The 19,298-nt window shown below is 38.7% G+C and overlaps 1 long non-coding RNA gene across 1 annotated transcript; it reads right to left on the bottom strand.

Annotated features, from left to right (window-relative positions):
• Nucleotides 1-1,162: 1,162 nt before the first annotated feature.
• On the bottom strand, nucleotides 1,163-2,938 carry LOC130986941 (uncharacterized). The gene is made up of 3 exons (XR_009089502.1): nucleotides 2,903-2,938; nucleotides 1,648-1,703; nucleotides 1,163-1,327 (listed from the first exon to the last, which is right to left on the bottom strand). It is a non-coding gene; the product is annotated as an uncharacterized LOC130986941 (long non-coding RNA).
• Nucleotides 2,939-19,298: the final 16,360 nt, after the last annotated feature.

Raw genomic sequence — 19,298 nt, 5'->3', positions numbered from 1 at the left:
ATTTGGGTCCTCCACAGCTTTACCTCCATACTGGTTTTGCTGCACCATCGTGATCAGACCAGTCTTGAGCTCAAAATTATTTGCATTGACTCTTGGAGGCTCATGAAACTGATACTGCGGAGTAAACGCCTCATTGATTGGCGGCTGCTTCTGATTTTCCAAAGCTTTCTGAGCATCCATCAGACTCTGCAACTGTTCTTTCAAGGCACGAACTTCTTCTGCGATGGCCATAGTAATGAGTGTGGCTTGAGATTTCTTGCTGTTGTTGAGGTGGAGCGTAGCTTCAATCTCAGGGTCAAAATCTTCAAGAGGAAGATTCTGAGATCGTGTGTTCATTCACTACCTGGAAAGCTCCAAACACAAAAATTAGAACCACAGGAAAAACAAAGAAAATAATTTAAATAAACAGAAATAAAATCCAGATTAGTCTCAAACAATCTAAAGATAGTACTGATAAAAATCAGTCCCCGTCAACGGTGCCAAAAACTTGTTCACTATTTTATTAACACGCCGCAAGTGTACGGGTGCAATTGTGTACAGTAGCAAGCAAGGTCGTATTCCACAGAGACTAATTATTATCAATGCCTATCCTAAATTATTCTACTCTATCTGGACAAACGAAATTTAGATTTTTTGTTGTAGAGAACAAAATAAATAAATAACAGAAAACAAATAAATCAAGTTGGGAAACAAAGAAACAGATAAGAGAAGAATTCCCAAGGTAAAGGTTTCAACAAATTCTCCTAATTAACATGTTCAATTCAATTAATAAGACGATTCCTAAGGCAATCTCAAAACTAGTCTATACCCACTCTCGTGGCATACAAACCGTTGATTACATGCAAGGCTACCGTCCCCGGATCGCACTTCTGACATGCAACTCCTAAAAGCTCATAGGATTAACGCCCTCACAAATATCAATTCCCTTTAGAATTAAATATATGTGTTCTATGTTCTTAATTCAGGTAATAATTATCATCTCCCGATATCAAATTAAAACCTATGATTATGCTAAATTGGTGGCCAATCAATAAAGTAAACAATTGTAACAAGAACATAAAAAGGGATAACAATCTCAATTAATATGTAACACCCCAATTTTCATAAACTTTTCAAACTAAAAACTTGAAGAACTAATAATAAAATTTCTTGACTTTCAAAATTTAAACTAATTTAAAATCAACGTGCCGAAATCAAAGTAGTAACATAAAATAAAAATAAAACGATAAACTAAAACTTAACAAGTTCAACTAAAAAGTTCAATGCAAAAACCCTATCCCTAGTCATTCTCCACTTCCATGGCCACCTCGACTCTGGAACTGCAAAACTGAAAAGATAAGGGGTGAGCATATTGAAAATATACTCAGTGAGAAACCATGCAAATATTCACATACGCTTAAACATGCAAATAATTCACATTATCATACACATATACTGATAATCTGATGGGCGAACTGAGAGCCCCTGAACATGTATTTCAACATGGCTAAATTTCTGAACATGTATTTCTACATGGCTGAACATGTATTTCTACATGGCTGATTTTCTGAACATGTATTTCTACATGGCTGAGCAAGTATAATCAAACATGAAATAAGAACATATAAAAACATACATGAATATAACCACAAGCATATAATCCCTCACCTTATAGTCGAAGCTTATAATCAAAAATCGGAAGAAGGGTCTTAATCGCACCGCACCTAATAAAACGTTTCAATATGAATCATACTATAATTACTTAAATTAAAATCCTATATATATATATATATATATATATATATATATATATATAGGGAGAGGTTCAGGAAAGAACCATAAATAAAAAAAAAGAACAGAGAACCATTTTCAGCCATTCGATCATCTAGATCTACGGTGGATGCATCATCTTGTTGGATGAATGCAGATCCTGGGTTCGAATCCTGAAGGGAGCAATTTTTATTTATTTTTTTGAGTGCATTAATTTTAACAGCGAATGCATTAATTTTTACAGTGAATGCATTAGATTTGATGGTTCTCGCGTTCTCACAAATAATGTAGTTCTCTCTAGAACCACACCCTATATATATATATATATATATATATATATATATATATATATATAGGGGAGGGCTACAGTAAAAACACTTCTTAAAATATAAATATAAACGTTTTTTAATGTACGAATTTTATCCAACAGAGTTACGAATTCATCCAACATGGTTACGAATTGTGAAAAATAAATTTTTGCTACCTTTGAGATTCGAACCCAGGACCACAAATTCGTCCAAAAGGACTACGAATCAACCGTAGATCTTGATGATCTAAGGGCTGAAAATCATTTATATTTTATACACTTAAGAGTGTTTTTATTCTAGCCCTCCCCTATATATATATATAATATATATATATATATATATTCTTAAGCGTATGAAAAAAATAAGGTCCTGTAGACGGAACATTAAATAATACTACAAAATTTATCATGTAATTAGCTATTTCACTCACAACTTAAGGTTTCAATACCAATACAGTATTCACCTTTTAAGTATTAAACCATTTAAAATTTTATAAAACAAAAATACCAACTCATAAGGCATAAAGATTTAAATCTAACCCAATTGCTTTTTAAAACGAAACTGCACTCCCAATAATCATTATTTTTTTTATAAGCTACAAACTATTTAACTAATATACAAAAGTAAATTGTTCAGTGCTTATTAAACAAAATTGTTCGTTCTGCACAAATAAATTTGCTAGATATAAAGTTGGTGAACTAAGCATTGATATTGATGGGTGGAAAGGAAAAAAAATTAATTAATAAGTATTACTAACCACTAACAATTTGAAGGCGTACAGATTAGAGCAAACTAAAGTAAATTTAGTAAAAACCTTGTATAACAAAAGAAGAAGAAGAAGGTACCGATTTTTAGTTTCTAAGGTTGGCTTTGAGTTTTGCGTCACTGTCCTAGGGTAAAATAAATGGTGCCTCTATTTATACTAGTCTTGAAAGAGTTTGATAAATATAAAGATTTTATCCTATGTATATCTCCTAATAAAATTTAGAATAAAGATGATAAAAGAGTTCTAGTTCTATTAGGAATTGAGTTAATAATAATAATAATAATAATAATAATAATAATAATAATAATAATAATAATAATAATAATAATAATAATAATAATAATAATCTTGATAAAATTAATGGTGCATATATATTTATATATATCATGTAGTTATCTAAAAAAAATAATAAGTTATACAAGAAAAATACTAATAATTAAGCTTATATAATAAATCTAAATATTTGGGATGTTACAATTGAATCAAACAGTTAGAAATTCAAATCATATCTACTCCCTAAACCCTGGGAAAAAAAGGATTCTAGCTACACATAGACATATGAACTAGAATACAATTCTCAATAAAACAAATAAACATCCACAAGAAAAACTGTAGTAGAATTGAGAATCTTCAATCTTGCTCTGTCTCCTTTCTCCGTCTTTCTCAGCTCTCAGTAAAAAGTAAAATATGATAGATGGTGATAAAAGCTCTTTCAATATGTTTCTGGGGAGTATTTATATGCCCTAGGTCTCAAAATATAGGTCAAAACCGTGTAGGATCGAAAAATAGCTGAAATAATAGAAAAATTGCGCAAAAACTGTGCTGTCACGCGGCCTGAGGCGCGGCCGCGCGCCCAGCCCGCATGAGGTGCCACGATGTTCTGACAGCTTTGCGCAGAAATTTTGTTTTTGCTCGTTCTCCCTCGTCCGAATTCCGATTTACGATCCGTTTGAGCTCATGAACTCCTCTGGAGACGAACTACAACTTGTATTTCAGCCAATTCTTCGAAATTCTGCTTCATTATTTCTGAAAATTCGTTCAAACAACGAGCAAGTGACAAGTTCTTGACCATAAACCAATATAAGCTCAAATAAACCATCAAACACACAAAAATCTCATAACTAACCATCAAATATGACATACCAAGAGGTAAAAAATGCATGTTCATCAATGTGTCACTCAAAGTGCAGAGTTGGGGACCTCGGGAGAGAAGGTTGGTGAGGGTCATACTTGGTGAGTAACGGGTATGACTATCATCTAAGGAGAAGTGAAGCACTGCCTTGTGACCGGGGATTGTGTGACCTTCGGACCAAGTGACTACAATGGATTCAACCATCCTAAGTGTGAAGTATAGACCCTTGAAACGCCCCAATGTCTTTGGGCCACGCCTTGGGTTTATATGGATCATGGACGGATCATAAGTATGCATATGACCGAAACGAATGTTGACAACAGTTATTTCCTAACCGAAAAACCTCACCCCTTTGTTATTATTGATCTTGTTTAGTTTCTTGTGCAGAGTATACAGATTGAGACCTGTGACACCTCAGTTTGTCGTTGGAGAACAAAGTAGTTCCTCACTCCCTGTGGGATTCGACCCTACACTTATCACTAAGACTGGTTTCTTGTTGTGAGACGTAGGAGCGTGTATTGTCTGTATCGGGCATACACAAGTATTTTGCTCGCACCGCACGATGGGTGTGTCTCAGCGTGACAGACCGACCAACACGAACAAAGATAGAGGACTCATGCGCATCAGTTGCGTGAAAAATGACCATTCCATTCGGCACATCTATCATAGCTCGTCCCGTAGCTAAGAATGATCAACCAAGAATCAACGGCGTATTTGCATCTTCAGGAATGTCGAGGACCAAGAAATTCGTTGGAAAGATGAGCTTGTCAACCTTCACAAAGATGTCCTCAAGCTTGCCTCGGCTTTACTCTTGATCGGTCTGCCATCTGAATCACCATCAGAGTCGGCTTGAGATCTCCAATTCCAAGACGGTCGAAAATAGTAAAGGGCATCACATTAACACTAGCCCCTAAATCACAAAGAGCTTCGGGAAAAAGTCCCCCACCAATCTCGCACTCAATGGTGAAGCTACCAAGATCTTCCTTCTTCGATAGTAGCTCCATTGGCAGCTCAGTGTCACAATTTTTTTCTGGCTCAATTTTTTCTTCCTCATCTTTTTTCTTGGCATTATGCAGCTTGGAGTGAGTCTGAAGCTGTGCACGCCGGTCCGATTCTTCGAGTAATCTTTCCAGATCTTCCATTATACGCCTATGCTCTGGCTTCTCGGGAATAGCAGCTTCCTTCTCATTTTTTCTATGGGTGATCTCCAACTTGGTTTCCTTGGTGTCCACATTTATGCTCGGCTTCACAGCACATTGCTCTTCAAGCACCTCCCTCTTCATCAACCTACGGGGGAACGGAGCCTTTGGAATGTATTCCCTAAGTGGAATAGGAGCCTTGTATGGTTCCTTAATTGGAAGTTCGTGCTCCTTGCTCGTCTCCCCATCTTTTGGGGACAGAGTGCCATCGAAAATTGCATTGCATTGACTTTTCTACTTTCTTTCGGTACGTCCAGGCATGTTCTGCGCAGCTGCATGGTTGGCCATTTGGCCAACTTAAGTCTCCAACATCTGCATCTGCTTGGTTAGTGCTGAAGCAATATTCCCTAGCTGACCCACTTGAGTCTCCATAGTGGTCATCCTTGCATTCACAGTTGTCTTCATCCCAGACATCTTTGTCAAAAGCTGCTTCATCATATCTTCTATCGACTCCTTCTTTTGCTCATTGATGATTTCCCCACTAGAAACTGAGAAACTCGGCGGCGGTTGCACAACATTGTTCGGGTTTCCATATGCCAGATTTGGATGTGGGCGCCCTCCGGGCTGAAACTGTTGACCTCTATTATAAACTCTTGGTTGTCCCCGCTGGAAATTCCCATAATTTCTGCCATTGAAATAATTGGCATCTTCTATGCCGGACGGGTCATTCACAACTTGCTCAGTATTGCCAATAGTCAACGCATTTATCATCGCATTCAACACTGCTAGCTGCATTGTAATCACTGCTTGCTGCCATAGGATCAGAGATGGAAGCAGCTGCCACCTTCTTCAATTGTGCTATCTCTGATGGCCATTGATAGCTCGTAGCAGCCATACTTTCAATGATGCCCCACGCCTCGGAACTGCCTTTGTGAAGCAAAGAACCACCTGCAGCTGTGTCCATATGCATCGGTGTACATTCCCCACAACCATTGTAGAATATAATTACGAGCGTGCCTTCATCAAATCCATGGCTCGGGCACTTCCTAAGCTTTTCTTGATACCTCTCCCACGTTTCTGCCAGTTTTTCTCCCTCAAACTACTGGAACTGAACAATATACATCTTCAATTTGAGGGTGAGGCCATGAGGATGAAACTTGCTTAGGAACACATGAGCCAAGTCTTCCTACGTAGTAGCCTCTCCACACTGCAGCGTATGATTCCACGACTTCGCTTTATCCCGCAGTGAGAAAGGGAAAAGATGAAGACGGATAATGTCATCGGAAATACCATTCATCTTCACCGTGCTGCATAGCTCCAGAAAATGCTTCGGATGCGCATTAGGATCTTCTATCATGTGTCATCCATATTGGTTCTACTGGACCATTGTGATCAAACCAGTCTTCAGCTCGAAATTATTTGCATTGACGCAAGGAGGTTCCTAGTAGTGATATTGCGGTATGAATGCCTCATTAATTCGAGGCTGTCTCTGAGCCTCTAAAGCAGCCTGAGCGTCAATCAGCTATTTCAGTTAATGTTGCAGGCTTGAACTTGTTCAGCAGTAGCCATCGTATCCAATTCACCTTGCTTCTTCTGATTCTTGAGATGGCCACATGTAGCTTCAATTTCAGGATCAAACTCTAAGAGTGGAAGACCATGAGATCTTTTGTTCATGCGCAACTTAAAAAATCACCAGCCTAAAATCAGATCCACAAAAAAATAGGGAAAAAAACAAAGAACGTCTGAAATACTGCTCAATTCTATCAGAAACATTAAAGAAATTTCTAATCAATCCCCAACAACGACGCCAAAAAGTTGATCACTATTTTTATTAACAACAAAACTGCAACTCACACAGCGCAATTGTAGTAACAAATAGTAAGCACAGTATCGTCTCTACAGGGATTGAAAACCGAAATAACCCTAGCTATTCCCTAAACAAACTACTATAGTAGACAGGCAAATATAATAATAAGAAGATTTAACTAAAGCTAAATTCAAACCGCAGCAAATAAAATTCAAGAGAAAAATTCAAATAATGAAAACAATTGATCCTAGGGTAGTAAATTCATTAAATAAATCCACATAATCAATCTATTAATCCTATTGACCAGTTTAATTCAGTTATGATTAGGATAACTTAATTAATCAATTACTCTCTCTGGAGCAGCAACGATCGCAGATTAGTAAATTCTCTATATTCGCTAGGTCTCAAGAAAATCTACTAACTCCCAAAAGCACATAAGAATAGCTCTTTATGATCCACCTATCTCTGCTAGGTCTCCAGGTTAAGATCATATCATACATTCCTGAATCCGCTAAACAGTTTTCTCTGCTAGGTCTCAAACTGAATACCTACACATGCAAATTATTGGTCAGATAATTCACAAGAATTCAAGCACCAGGAATTATGAATCATAAACTCGAAGGCAAATAGGTATTAACAAATTAATCACATAAATTTAATTAACTATTTACAAACCCTAGAATCAGAATAAGAACTTAGCCAGACATAATGAAACAAAACAGAAACATAATTAAAAATGTTGGGAACTTAATGAAATATCATAATCCTAGTTTTGATGATACCAAAATCAATAGGTCTCAATTGTAATAGACTAGAACTGTTCGAACTCAAGTGTTAGAGTTCTTTTTCTAGTTTAGTTGTTGTTCTGAAGACTGAAGACTGATGTTGCCGACTGATGTGACGATTAAGGCAAAGTCAAATACTGGTATTTGATAACCGGTCCAAGAATCAGTTACGACTGATTATTTAATGCGAGCGACGTGGATTCTTACTTGTGTTCTTACTTTCTTAAACTGAAAACTGATTAATAGCAAAGAGAAACCTAAAGACTAACAACTTGCTTAAATCACAGGCTATTACGAATAAAAGTTTTTCGCTGCGTGTGTTATCAGTCTAACTGATCTATCTTCTGATAGTCAGTAAGATTCATAACATATCTCTATTTATCAAACTCGACTAAAGCCTTACGTGTATCAGTTAAGGTCTTTGACTTAACTGATAACTCCTTACTGAAGAGTATTCAGTATCAGTCGTCAACCCTGTTTTGGTCAAAACTCTTTTCAGTAAACATGTTGAATCCGTTTGTGTTTGAAGTTTCGTTTTGGTTCTTCGAACAAAAATAGCCTATAGGTGTATTCCCCCTCCCCCATACACCTATTCGAGACCCTCTGGACCTAACAATTGGTATCAGAGCAGGTTGTTCACAAGAACAATTTTGCTTTGATTAGGTTCTACTGAACTAGATCCTTTTCCTTAAAGGTCTCGAAAAACTTTCTTTTTCCAAAAAGGGTGCTTACTGCTTTTCTTATCTGTTGTATTCTGTTTTCTCTTTTCAATGGAAACTAACCACAACAGAATATCCTCACTACCTATGTTTAGTATTGAAAAATACGACATATGGAAGTTTCGGCTTGAAAGCTTCCTCACCGCCCAACATTGTTGAATGTGAGAAGTCATCACCAGAGGACCCATCATCATCATGGAGGTGATCAAAACAGTTCCTCTAGACCTATCTAGAGATCCTTTTGATGAAGTCCAGATCAAATCAAAGACTGACTTCACCACAGAAGAAAGGAAGCAAGATGAGCTCGACAACCTTGCCAAAAGCATCATCTCCGGCACAGTTCCAGACAAGCACGTCACCAAGATCATCAAGTGCAGGACTGCAAAGGAGATGTGAGACATTCTTGAGGGAATGTGCATCGGATCCAAGGAGATAAAGGAAAATAAGTTATCTATAGCTTGTCAAAAATTTGACTCCTTCCTCATGCTAAAAAATGAATATGTTGACGAGATAGAACTCAGATTCAACGAAGTTCAATCCATCTCGAAGGACAAGTACAATCAACGAGAAATCAACCTAAAGATTCTACAAGCACTTCCGCGAGAAGATTGGCAGATCTACTTAGTCGCTCATCAGAACAAACCAGGATTCAATAGGCTCCCAACGAACAAGCTTTTCTTTGACCTCGTGGCGAATGAGTTCGACATTCAGAGAAATCTTGAAACAAAGAAGGCTAGAGGATCAGACGAAGACGGTCCATCAACCTCAAAAGGAGCAGCAATGAAGGTCTCAGCAAAAGAAAACAAGAAGCAGTCAAAGGAACCAGCGAAACTCAAACCAGAAGACTTCTTCAGTCAATATGCTCTATTGACTGAAAGATTCAACAAGATGGAATCTAAGTTCCGCAAGTACAGGAAGTTCCACAAGCAGCACTACAAATGAAAAGAAAGATAAAGCAAGTCCAGATATTCCACTAACAGAAGCTGTGAAAGAAAGTCGACCGCTATTGATCTAAAAGATGTGGAATGCTATGGATGCAAGAAGAAAGGGCACTATCGATCTGAATGCCATGAAGTGTCGCAGTCTGAGCGCAAGGAGATGAAAGCCAGAAGAGAATGCAAATTTACGAAGAAGAAAGCGATGGTTGCTGACGATGTAGGATCTTCCGAATATGCATCAGAATCATCCGCCTTCAACTCTTCCAGCTCAGATGATGAGAGCCAAGCCCTCATAGCCAACGACACCGAAAGCGTGGTCGACAACAGCTACGACAACGGAATGAATGGGCGAGAGGTAAACTCTTACTCAAAAACTCCTTATACTGATAACTCCTTGGTGTTTACAGAAGACCACTCAGAATTTGGAGAAAGCTCAGTCGATGAAACTGACGAGTACGATCAGCTCATGACTGATCACTGTCAGTTAAGGAAAATGTTCGAAGATTTCCTAATGCAGAATCAGAAAATGGAAAAGGAGATCAATGAAGAACGCGTCAAGAATCAGAAAATCATCTACTTCCCAGATGAAACCTGTCTTGATGGAGTGATCATGGAGAATAATCGACTGAAAGAAAAGCTCAGAATTTCTACAATAGAGTGTGACAGAGCATCTCATAAAATCAAGAGGCTCAATCACAAATTGGATGAAACAGTCAAGGACTGCATGATGAAGTCTCCCATGATGACTAATTTTCCTTCAAAAGCTCTAGTTGAAAGCATCGGAGGAAAGCTGGCTCCTGCCGATAAAGGAAAGAATATCATGATCAAGGAAACAGCTGACACATATGAAATTCAGAAGTGAAAACTGATGGCAAGAAGAAATGTTCCTCCTCCACAAAGCTACAAACGAGCCAAGGAGGCCCCCAACCAGTTCATCCTACTAAGAAGACTGGAAAGCAGATTTCTGTTAAAGTATGGGGAAGGAACATCGGGACTAAAACAGAGTCTTCCTCACCAGTCCAGGGGAAAGAACAATAGAAGCAGTTAGAAACTGAAACCAGTTCAGTTCCGAAGAGAACAACAACTATGGAGACAAAGCTATGATAAGTCCAGACGAGCCAAATGTCAACCACGACAGCATGCAACTGGACATCATAAGACTCATGTTCAACAACATCAGTCAAGAATGACTCACGTATCTCAAAGGAGATACTCAATGGAGCAGAGGAGACCTCAATACTGCACCAAACAAAGCTTCTACAAAAGCGAGGCTCCCAAAAGGAAAGCTCAACAGAAGATCACTCATGTGCCAACTGAAGCACCAACCACTTCAGTCAAACAACCAGCCAAGCGCAAGAGATCAGCACCAAGATCAGTTCTGAAGCAGATATGGGTTCAAAAAGGAACAAGAGCTAACAATGAAGGACCCAAACATTGATTGGGTACCTAAATTAACTCTTCCTTGCAGGGCAAAAATAGGAAACACAAAAAGAAGGAAGAAGTTAAAACCTCAATCAGAACATGGTACCTGGATAGAGGCTGTTCGAAGCACATGACAGCCTACAAAGAATATCTCACTCAATATGTTGAGAAAGCTGGATCAAAAGTTGCATTCGGAGACAACTCAATCGGCGAAATAAAAGGCTATGGTGTACTCGACATGGGTAACGCCAGTATCAGTAATGTTAGCTATATTTCTTGACTAAAACATAATTTTTTGTCTGTGAGTCAATTTTGTGACAACGGATTCGCAGTGAAGATCAAGAAAGATGAATTCACTGTTAGAAACAGTCAGAGGAAGGTGGTTCTGAGATGAATCAGACAAGGAAGTCTCTACGTCGTCTCATGGAAAGACAGCCCTCCAGAAACATGTCTCATCAGCAAAAGCAGCTCGGAGCTCAACTGGTTGTGGCACAGAAGACTCAACCACCTCAACTTCAAAACGATCAACAAGCTTGCTAAGCATCAACTGGTAGAGGGCTTACCCTCTATTGTGTTCCAGAAAAAGTAAGAATGTGAAGCATGTAAAACAGGAAAGCAAACAAGGACGTCATTCAAGTCAAAGTCAGGACACTCATCTGGAAGAATTCTCCAACTACTTCAGATGGATCTGTTTGGCCCAATCTCTCCCAGAAGTTACAACGGTAGAAAATATACCTTAGTTGTCGTGGATGACTTTTCTCAATATACTTGGGTCATATTTCTCTACAACAAGAGAGAGACACTGCTGGAATTGCCAAAGCTGCTGAGAAGACTTAGTGTTGAAAAGGAAGTCAACATCATCTGCATCAGATCAGATCGAGCGACTGAATTTCTCAATGCCGTCATCCATGACTACTGCGAGGAATAAGGAATCAGTCATCAAACTTCTGCAGCAAGAACTCCTCAGTAAAACGGAGTAGCAGAAAGAAGAAACAGGTCTTTGAAGAAAGCAGCAAGGACGATGCTAGCCGAATAAAAAAATCCCTTTGAAGTTTTGGGCCGAAGCAGTCAACAACGCATGCTACACGCAAAATCGCTCCTTCCTCACTCAAAGACATGATAAAACTCCATACGAGCTATGGAAGAACATGAAGCCTTCAATCTCATATTTTCATGCTTTCGGTTCTCGGTGTTTCATTCACAACAATGACAAAAGGAAATTAAACACATTTGATAGCAAGGCTGATCCAGGAATCTTTCTTGGATACTCTGGAACTGAACAATCCAGCAAAGTCTATCGAGTGTTTAATTCTCAAACTCTTTGTGTGAAAGAAACACCACATGTTATATTTGACGAGTCTGCTGGTGATTTCAGGAAACAGAAAACTGAAAGAAGTGTTGAGAACACTGAAGTTTTCAGAACTGAAATAAAAAACACTGAACCTTCTACAGTCTTGGTATGGGAACCAGGAAAAGAAGAAGATACTGAAAAGCTTCAGCATCAAAAGATCAGTCAAAGGTTTGAAGATCAGACTGGAGCTACTACAGATGGCATCAGTCAAGGGGGAACTCCGACAGCCGAAGAACAAGTTGAACCTGCTAAAGCAACACAAGTTCAACACTCCCCTGCTCGAGAAACTGCTGAAGGACTCAGAACCATACTGACTGAAGAACCTCCATCCTCACCAGAAGAGATCAAGAAGTATCGAAGATGGTTTGAACTCCACTTAAAGGAGAACATCATTGGAGAACCATCAGACAGTGTGAAGACTCGAAGATCAATGTGCAACCTCATTTTCGACATCAACCAGAATTACATCAACGAAGATAAGATCTTCAGCTGTTTCTTATCATCTACAGAGTCCAAAGATATTGAAGAAGCTCTGAAGTTCACTCAATGGGTCATCGCAATGCAAGAAGAACTCAATGAATTCAACCGAAATTTAGTTTGGAAACTTGTGGATCGACCAGATGCTGCAAAGGTGATTGGTTTGAAATGGATTTTCAAGAACAAGAACGACGAAGAAGGTCACGTGGTGAGAAACAAAGCAAGGCTAGTAGCAAAAGGGTACAGTCAAGAAGGAATCGACTACGATGAAACCTTTGCCCCAGTTGCCAGATTAGAAGCAGTTAGGCTCTTCTTAGCCTTTGCCGCTCAGAAAGGATTCAAAGTACACCAAATGGATGTGAAGTGTGCATTTTTCAATGGAGTGCTCACCGATGAAGTCTATGTGGAACAACCTTCGGGGTTTGAGGTTGCTAGACCAGAAAAGGTGTACAAGCTGAAGAAAGCGCTCTATGGATTGAAACAAGCTCCAAGAGCATGGTATGATACTCTTTTTGAGTATCTGGTTGAACAAGGATTCAAGAAAGGATCTGTTGACAGAACCTTGTTCACTCTGAAAGAAGGAAAAGATCTCCTACTTGTTCAAATTTATGTTGATGACATAATCTTCGGATCCAAATCCGAACACATGTGCAAGAAGTTTGCTGATATGATGACCAATAAGTTTCAGATGTCCATGATGGGAGAAATGAATTTCTTTCTTGGATTACAAGTCAAGCAGACCAGCGAATGAATACTGATCAATCAGTCGAAGTACGCCAAGGAACTGATCGCCAAGTTCAGTATTCAGTACATGAAATCAGTCAAGATTCCAATGAACACAAATTGAAAGGTAAATCTAGGATCAGAAGAAAAATCTGTATCTTCAACCAAATACAGAGAAATCATTGGGTCATTAATGTATTTGACTGCCAGCAAACCAGATATCGCGTATGTAGTCGGGGTTTGTGCAAGATATCAGTCAGATCCAAAGGAAGCTCATATGGATGCATCAAAACGAATTTTGTGATATCTCAAAGACACACCCAACTTAGGGTTGTGGTATCCAGCTTACGACGACTACAAGCTCACCGGATATTCAGACTCAGATTTTGCAGGATGCAAAATTGATCGCAAATCAACTTCGGGAACTTGTCAATTCCTAGGCAACAAACTTATATCATGGTTTTCAAAGAAACAGACTTCAGTCGAAACTTTCACAATTGAAGATGAATATGTTGCTGCGAGAAGTTGTTGTTCATAACTCGTATGGCTAGTCCAACAACTAAAGGACTATGGGATCGAAGAAAAGGAAGTCCCAATCTATTGCGACAACTCCAGTGCTATTGCAATCTCACAGAATCCAGTTCATCACACCAGAATTCACAGCCAGTCGAATTCACAATCAAAATTTAATTCACAACCAGATTTTTTTGGTTGTGAATTCACAACAAGTCGAATTCACAACCTAAATTTAATTCACAATAAGATTTTTTTGGTTGTGAATTCAAAACCAGACGAATTCACAACGAAAATTTAATTCACAATCGTAAACCCTAAACCTTAAATCCTATCTAAACCCTAAACCCTAAACCATAAACCCTAAACCCTGAACCTTAAACAGTCGAACTCACAACAAGAATTTTTTGATTGTGAATTCACAAGCCTAAGCCCACTCTAAATCCTAAACCATAAATTCACTCTAAACCTAAACCCTAAAACCTAAACACTAAACCGTAAACCCACTCTAAACCTTAAACCCTAAAACCTAAACCCTAAATCCTAAATCCACTCTAAACCCTAAACCCTAAACCCTAAACCCTACATAGTCGAATTCACAACCAGAATTTTTTGGTTGTTAATTCACAACCAGTCGAATTCACAACTAAAATTTAATTCACAACAACAATTTATTTTGGTTGTGAATTCAAGTAGTTGCGAATTTGAGTTTTTAAAGTTTGAATTCACAACTAAAACTAAAAATTATTTTGGTTGTGAATTCGAGTTTTAGTTGTGAATTCATAGATCTCGCTGAGAATTCAAGAATATTAAGTTGTGAATTCATCGAGTTGGTTGTGAATTCAAGAACATTAAGTTGTGAATTTATCGAGTTGGTTGTGAATTCATAGATGTAGTTGTGAATTTAAAAACATTAAATTGTGAATTCATAGATCTGAGCGTGAATTCAAGAATATTAAATTGTGAATTCATAAATTTGGTTGTGAATTCATAAACATTAATCAAAATGTTCCAGTTTCACAATCAAAATCAAAAGCCACACATTAAGATCAAAGCTAAAAATTCTCAAAAGAACCTAAAAACTTCAAATTGAGTTCGACTAAATTATCCATGTCAACTTCTCAAGACAAGATATTCACAACAGATTGAGCCAATAACATCAAAAATTCAGCGCAAGAGTACACGCATAAAACTATGAAATCTACTAACATCAAAACTCAGAGGTTTCAATATGACAACTGATTTATGCTTAATTGTTCTAATTTTAGGGGCTTGCATGAGCTTTATTTTAAGATAATCTTCTGGAAATTGGTGCGTTTTATGGTGTATTTTATGCTTTGCATGAGATTTAGGTTTTCGAGATGAAGAGTGCAAATTTTGGAGAGTTTGGGCTAAGAATTACACTTTTGTGCATACTCTGACACGTCAGAGAAGCGAGTCCCACATGCCAGAGCAGCGAAATGGAAAGCCAGATAAATGCGCCAGCGTCAGAGCGGCGAAGTGAATCGCCAGAGGAACCAATCGCCAGAGCAGCGGAACCAAGTCAGAGGAATCACTAGTCAGAGAAATCAAAGCCCAGAGCAGAGGAATCAACTCGTCAGAGTAGAAGAACCAATCTCCAGAGCAGAGAAACTAATAGCCAGAGAAGTCGATAGTCAGAGCAGAGGAGTCGAATGCCAGAGCAGAGAAGTCAGACAGAGAGCAGAGAAATGCCAGAGCAGAGAAGAAATGCGCCAGAGCGGAAGCCGTTTCTCTGACGGAAGCCATTTCTCTGACGACATCCGTTCCTCTGGCGAGAGCTGAGCGCACGTCACAGCTGGAGAGTTGCCTTATCTTGCAAAATTCTATTGCCTTTAGAATTCTACTTTGCATGGCAACTTCCATGGTGATCTAGAGGGATTTGAAGTCTATAAATAGGGCCATACTTTTCATTGTAAAAATATACTTTGTCCTAGTTTTAGACGCCATCTTTGTGATCTGTTGGCATCCGAAGCTTAGGATTTACTTGCTTTCTTAGTGCTTTCATTGTTGTCGATTTTCATTGTTTTTAGTTAGATTTCAATTTAGTTTTGTTTAGTTTTTATTCTTGGATTGTGATTGCGTGACACAATTACACGTTCAAGACGTTTACGGTATTTTCGTATTTCAATTCAATTTATTTTGTTTAATCATGTTTACGTTTTTCATTCGTGTTTATGCTTTCTTTTCAATCATGCAATTTAAATTATGCACTTAGTTTTACGCCTAGATTGGAAGTCTTTAAATTTACAAGTATTTAATTTCATAAGTAGGTTTAATTTAAGTTATTTAAAATCTTGCCTAGGGTTTAATAGTTTAATTCGCCTAGCTTAATTTTAAGTTCGGTTTTTACTTAAGTTTTTAATTCTAAGTTTTAGTTTAATAATCAATCTCTTTACTGCTTTCTTTACTGTTTTTCCTGTTGGATTTGTATACTGAAAGCAAGAACGTTTTATGCTTGTATACAATGTTTCCTAAGTTCACTATCTAATCTCCTATCTGATTGTGTTCATGATTGCATATGTATGTTCTTTATCTCTATATAAGTAGATTATATGGTGTGTTGTAGATCACAGAAGACCATATAATTGGAATAACCTTAAGAGATATAATATAATCACAGCCGAAATAACTCTAGGACAAGTTATTGGTTTAGGCTGCGGTATAGATGGAAGTAGTTTGTCTTGACTACTTATCTATACTGGTACGTCATTACGTATTGATAGGACCACAGTGAGATATATTCTTCTATCTGACTTAAGTGAAGAATTAAAGATCTCGGTAACTTATAAGATCTTAATACTAATAAGATTTCAGATATATATGTTGATTCGTTTATCACTTTGACTTACTATGAGCGAGAGTTATATAGTAACTTGAGTACTCTGTATCTTGGGTGATAGCGGTTAATATATGATATCTGATTATCTGTATTAGTAATCGTATCCGGTAGAGGTTAATGACATCCCCTTAAGGAGCTCAATAATGTTTATTGCGCTAAACCCTGCAGGTTGATTAAGTTCATGCGCAATAATAAGGTTTGAGTGGTACTGCTTAAGGATTACAAAATTATTAATTAATTAAGGCTGTCAGAGCTATAATTAATTAATGGATGTCGGAGATTTTAAATACGAGGATTTAATAAGTCTAAATACAAGCCCGACTCATCACCGACAATAAAGGGGTAAGTCAATATCGGTTATCTAGTGGAATGAACTGATATTTATAAATTAATTATGGTTTGGGCTGACCATAGATAAATTAATTTATTTGAGGCCCATCTTTATTCCTTGTATCTGGTCCCTGGACTGGCCCAAAGTCTCCTAGCCCTAGAAGAAGAGAAAAATGCCTCCTACACTAATTATGTGCCTACACGTATTTATTTTATTATAAATACAGCTGTCAGCTCTCAGGAAAACACACTGATAAAAATTAGGGTTTTTGAGAGCTGTGTGGGGCACAAGAAATCGAGTGGAGCATTCTCTCTTGGGACTTTCACAGTTCGTTGTCCATCCAACGGTGAAAGCTGAGCGGGATACAGTTCAGAAGATCTGAGCTGGAGTCAGATTTTCGCAGGAAATCAAGTTCTGGCAGTCTCCGAAGAACAGCCATAACTTGCTATACAGAAGTCCGATTGAGGTGAAACAGGTGGCCACGGAAAGCACTTTCGAAGATGAAGAAGTCGTATTTCTGCACAAAATACGATTGGAGGTCGTTTGAAGGGTCAAACAGAGCGTTGAAGTTGACTGACCTGTTCAGCGACGGATTGACGAATTCTTAGGAATTCTTCAGGTATTTCTAAACTTCAACGTGCAGCACTTAAATTCATAGGAGCGTGTTAGGGATTAATCGTTGTATGATAAATTAATAATATTCCAAGAAACAATCATCGGGCAAACGGAACGTTAATTCAATTTAATATTCCTACAATTGGTATCAGAGCCCAGGATTAATTTCTTGGCTCTATTATTAATTTATGTACGATTAATAATGTTCGTTGGTTTTACTGCTGTTGTTCTTCGTGGTTTGTTGATTCGTGGGACACATCGTTTTGACGTTGTAATCATTTTTCACCACGAGAAAATCCGTGGTTAGATTAGGTTTTCAAATTGTATTTGTTTTTTCCTTTGTTATCTGTAAAATTATAAAATGAGACGAAGACGACGACGAATCAACATCGAAGGAACGGAGGTTGGAGAGCCGGAGGCTGCGTACGGGACCGGGGCATATGGGGCTGCGGGCGCCGAGGGGGGGCTGCGCGCGCGCGGGCGCTTGCTCGCCGTGCGCAGCATGCCCAGTCAGGCGTCGCACGGCCGTTGCTCTCGGTGATGGATGCTGCGCGAGGAGGCAGCTGGTCAGGCGAGGTCAGGCGAGGGAGGACATCGGCGAACAGGGGCTGTGCGCGCTGAGGGCAGCGCGTGCGCGCTTTGCGCGTTGCGCGCCCGACAGGCGTCGCACGGCTGATGCTGCTGTCTTCGCGTCGGTTCCGCTGAGGCTGCTAAACCCTGCTGCTGCTGCTCGCGCCGGGGAGGCTACTGCCGAGCCAGGCGGTTGCCGCGCCGGGCAGTTGCTGCCGCGCCAGGATGCTGCTGCCGCGCCGGGCTGCTGCTGCCGAGTCCGCTCGGCTGCTGTCATGGCATGGTGGCGGCGGCGCCTAGGGAACTCCAAACCCTAGGTGGGCGCGGGTTTCAAGAAACCCTAGAGGGCCCAAACCCTATTTTTCAAAGACGAGCCTGTTTGAAGCGTTTCGGGCCGAGTTTACGTTTTTGAGTTTTATTTTATTTCTTTTCTGTTCTTTGTAATAGATTAGAAATATGGGGTTCCACGAATGGGTCACGAAGAACTTTATTGTTTTAATTCTGTTCTTTGCATGCCGTGTTGGTAATCCTTTATGCTCTTTGCATGTTGTTTTTGTCTTTGCTTGTTAATATGTGTTTATTAACTGCGCTTAAACAAGCATGCTAGATTTATCGTTTTCTTAAGCATGTTTTAGAATTCTGCGAGCATGGTTTACATGTTGCGTTCTAGATGAGCATGTTTAGGATTATGTGTTGAGCATGATCAAACCTTTTGAAAGAAAAAGACTAAGCTGTATTAATAATTTTATGGATGATTAAAAATTATTTAGATTTCCACAAGCGGTCTCTAGACAAAGTGATTGGCGATGTGAGTAAACGTCCACCCAACGTGGCTTACTTCATGTTTGTTCTTTCATAAGTTTGTCAGATGAGGTTTCTATAAAAATATTTAAATCCATTAAGGTAGTGGGAGTTTTTCACGAGTACTTTAGATCATGGATTTAAATAAGATAACTAAAAAATTAAATTGAATGCGACATGGTCCGAGTGAGTATGTCAAAATTCGAGAATTTAATTTCAAAGTTAAATTGTGGTTATTTCTAATTAATTTTTATTCTTAAAATTATGTAGACCTCCACATGCGGTCTCTAGA

Source organism: Salvia miltiorrhiza, chromosome 5 (genome assembly GCF_028751815.1).
Source record: "Salvia miltiorrhiza cultivar Shanhuang (shh) chromosome 5, IMPLAD_Smil_shh, whole genome shotgun sequence".
In the NCBI taxonomy this organism is placed as follows: Eukaryota; Viridiplantae; Streptophyta; class Magnoliopsida; order Lamiales; family Lamiaceae; genus Salvia; species Salvia miltiorrhiza.
This window is presented reverse-complemented; position numbering and strand designations above follow the sequence as displayed.